A 3,930-nucleotide genomic window follows, 5' to 3' on the forward strand; every position below is an offset into this window, starting at 1 on the left:
CCGGGTTGGTGGCTCGTTTTGGCCAACCCAACCCGGCTCATTTTTTGCGGGTTACGAGCTGGCCCGACGGGCCAGCACATTTTTGCCAACCCTACAAGAAACACCGATAATAACATGTACCAATATCCGGTATAAATAAAAGGGGGGAGAAAGTATAAATTTCTATACCTCAGTACAAATGCAAAATTCAGGACATTTATTTTCTCTGCGCCTACCACTACAGAGCATGTAACCAGCACAACATGTGTATCTGAAACAAACAAGACAGAGACATATCTGTTAAGAGTGTTAGTGTTAATAGTGTAGAAGTCCCACATTGAGTGTGTCTCTTTGTATTCTTCAATTGGTTTGCTATATAATAGCACCAATATTGTGTAGTTTAATACAACAAGAATTACTATCATTTCCTCTTGTATCTATGATACCAACAATATCACATAAATAATACATATTTATCAATTGGCGGCTACTAGCAGAGACAGACGATAAACAACAGAAAATGAAAAGCAAACATTCCATTTCTCTTCCAAGCCAAAAAGAAATAAAAAATATAAAAAATACAGAGTTCAAAAAATTTGTATCGGATACATAAGAACCAGAACAGAGAGTTCTAGATCTTTTTTTCTAGATCACACATACCACCACGTCACGAAGCAACAATGTGCACACAATTCAGTGTTAGCTGACCCGTACAAAGAAAGAAAGTTCATAGTAAATTAGTAAACAGCACACCTTAAAAGCCATTTAATACTTCTCAACAAAGAAAGAATTTGGTAAATAACGCTGCTGAGAGGCCATTTTAGAGTCTTTTAAGTGTAAAGGCTCAGCTTGGAAACATAAAACGTAAATTAATAAACAGTAATGATTTGATCCGTTTCATTTCATAATGAATACTTAAATAAGGATTAAAACCGAAGCTGAAACTGTAATATACATAAATGGGAAATAACTACTCAACTAGGAAACGTAGTCAGTTTAATAGCCTGCTTTTTCAGTTTTAAGATATCTAAAATTTTGAAGAAAAAATATATTATTATGTTTTTTATTTTAAAATATTAAAAAATGTTAATTATATTTTTTTTAATCATATAAATTAATTTAAATACCAGCTAGCTACAATAAGTAAAAAACTTTTACCAGATATTCGTTTAATACATTGTACGAATACAAATATATAATGTTGCATAAATACGTACAAACGACATAATTTTAGGGGCTTTTTCACCTTTTTGCCCCTTATTAATTAATTAATAACCATTTTTCCCCTGATTCGAAACTATCTACCAATCTGCCCCTCTTTAATCGACTACCTTGCATTTTTAACCGACTAAACGATTGTTGGGAGATTTAATCGACTAAATCTCTCTACTTAATCGATTAAAATCATACTGACTTATTTTTTTTTTTTTTTGTAAAATATGAAGATTTAGTCGACTAAATAGGGAGATTTAGTCGACTAAATCTCCCAGCAGCCATTTTTTGTCTGTTTTGACCATTTAGTCGATTAAAAATGCAAGGTAGTCGACTAAAGAGGGGCAGATTGATAAATAGTTTCGAATCAGGGGCAAAATGGTTATTAATTAATTAATAAGGGGTAAAAAGGTGAAAAAGCCTAATTTTAGGGTCAATTTTTTTTTTTTTTTTTTTGGAAAAATATTTTGTTTAAACTTGGTTATTTTTTATGCATATTGATGACATTTATTTGTAATTTGGTTTATATAAAAAAAACTTTAATTTAGTCTTTATAATTAAAATCATTTTCATTTTTAGCTACCGTTATACCACTATGACGTTAGCACCAAGTTAATGTGAAGTATAGGCACCAAATTGAAACTGGTTGACATCTACTCCTTATACGCCACATTCATTTTCAATTTGATCCTCAAATTTCATTATATTATAACGATTAAACAAAACTGTATATTTAAAATATTTAATTAACCTCAGATATGTTCTATGTAGGTTCTCTTAGGTCTAATTAAAGTGAATTAGTCACATTTCATAAAATCAGGATCGATTTGCAAGAAATTTTATAATCTAACAAAAATTTAAAATCATGTCCCCATCACTTTAATTCGAGAATTACTTAAGTTCTAGATATTCAATTGAGGTGATGCTTGCTTCGTAAGAAAGATAAGAGGGAGATCTAACCTACGTCTGGATAATTTAAAATGGCATGGAATAAGGAAGCAAAGATTTTCTTGATATTGGACAGCTTGGACCTAGGCCAACAACTCTTATGAAGATCATATTGTGAGTCATTTTGGAGGTTTAAATGACATTGAAAACAAAAAAGATTACGATACGATAATAGAGTTATTTTATTGTTTGGACCATACCTTAGTCTATAAGACTTTGATTTATGAAAAATTAGAACCTAGTTAAGCATGCGAGGATTATCTTTAGTTAACTAGTTGGGGGAAATCACATAATTCTTTTCTTTTAGGAATAAGTGATTTTCCATATAGATAGAGAAATGTGAATAAAAGCACAATTACTCTTCTCCTTCATCTATTTCCCCTTTGCTCAGTTTTCAAGCTTCCATGGAAAGCTAGGGTTTTGTAACCAATTCATAGGTTTCACACTCTTTTCGGTTTGGCTTTGGGTCCTTCGTATTCTTTTCTTAATTAATGATAATTGTTCTTCCTCTTCTCCTTTTCCTGATTTTTAGAATTACATGATTAATATAGAATCAATTGATTTTTGTTCATTTATACAATTGTTGATCTTTGATTTGAATTGTGTCGAGCCATGATTGAAGGAGAATTCAATAACTAAATTGAAGGAATTTGGCTTAAGTAGTTAAGTAACTACTTAAGCCAATCTAATTTTGAAATTGAAATTAACAAGGGTCTAGCATAGAACTAGGCAGTTGTCTGATTATACTAATCTTAGTTAATATAATTCAAGATATCATGGGAGATGCTTTCACCAAATACATGCAATTTGAATTTGACCGTTCGCGTTAAAATTGTTCGAAGTTTCACAAGGATTGTTAGAATCCATTTTCTAGGGGGAGGAGGATTCAACCTTTCGTGATCTTAATCAATACCACTAAAGCATTTGATACTACAATTTCCTTCAAATTGTGTTGTTAACCAAATCACCATATCTTACTTTTGATAGGATCTACTACTGTTCTTTGTAAATATTAGCTAAAACTAACATTTATAACACTTAAATCACCAATATGGTGGCAACTTCCATAACATTTACCCTTTGCATTTTGTAGGGCAACGTTGAACCAGGAAACAGTAACAGAAGAATGATAATTTCCACTTTCAAATCTTTAGAAGGCGTTTGGCAGAGAAGAAACTTTTTTTTGTCCGAAAATCTCGATTTTCAAAAATATGTTAAAAATATTCAGTTTACAATAATATCCAAAAACTTAAAATTTAGAAAAATTCAGTTTTCCGAAAATCCTGCAAAATGCCGGCTACCAAACGCCCCGTAGTTTTGTTTTCTTACTAGTAAATTAATATACTCTATTGATAACTTTTAAATGTTTTAATAAACTAACTTTTAAAGAGTGAATAAGTCGCATGCAGATAAGCCATTATCTACCAATAAAAGGTGAAATAGAAAGTTGCTAAGCTACCGTTGTCCATAATTAGAATGTGCTTTATAATTGTATAAAAGCACCGATTTACGAACATTCTTCTAAGAATTTTTTTATTCGTTTCCATGTTGTGGTATTAGTCATATTCAAAGTGGACTGGCATGCCTTTCTTGCAAGATCAAGAGTTCAAATTTTGAAGTCCCCATTTTATAAAGGGCTTTACCTACTTGGATTGCATAAGCAATTGCTTGTACTAAAAAAATAAAATGCTGCATGATCTACAGCAGTCTAATCCCATCAAACCAGTTCCAAATTTTTGAGGGCCGAATTATAGTCCATGCCCATGTGAACTAGAATGGAAGAATGAACTG

This window comes from Gastrolobium bilobum, unplaced genomic scaffold (assembly GCF_033153095.1).
Source record: "Gastrolobium bilobum isolate Gb01-03AN ecotype WA unplaced genomic scaffold, APGP_CSIRO_Gbil_v1 utg5060, whole genome shotgun sequence".
In the NCBI taxonomy this organism is placed as follows: Eukaryota; Viridiplantae; Streptophyta; class Magnoliopsida; order Fabales; family Fabaceae; genus Gastrolobium; species Gastrolobium bilobum.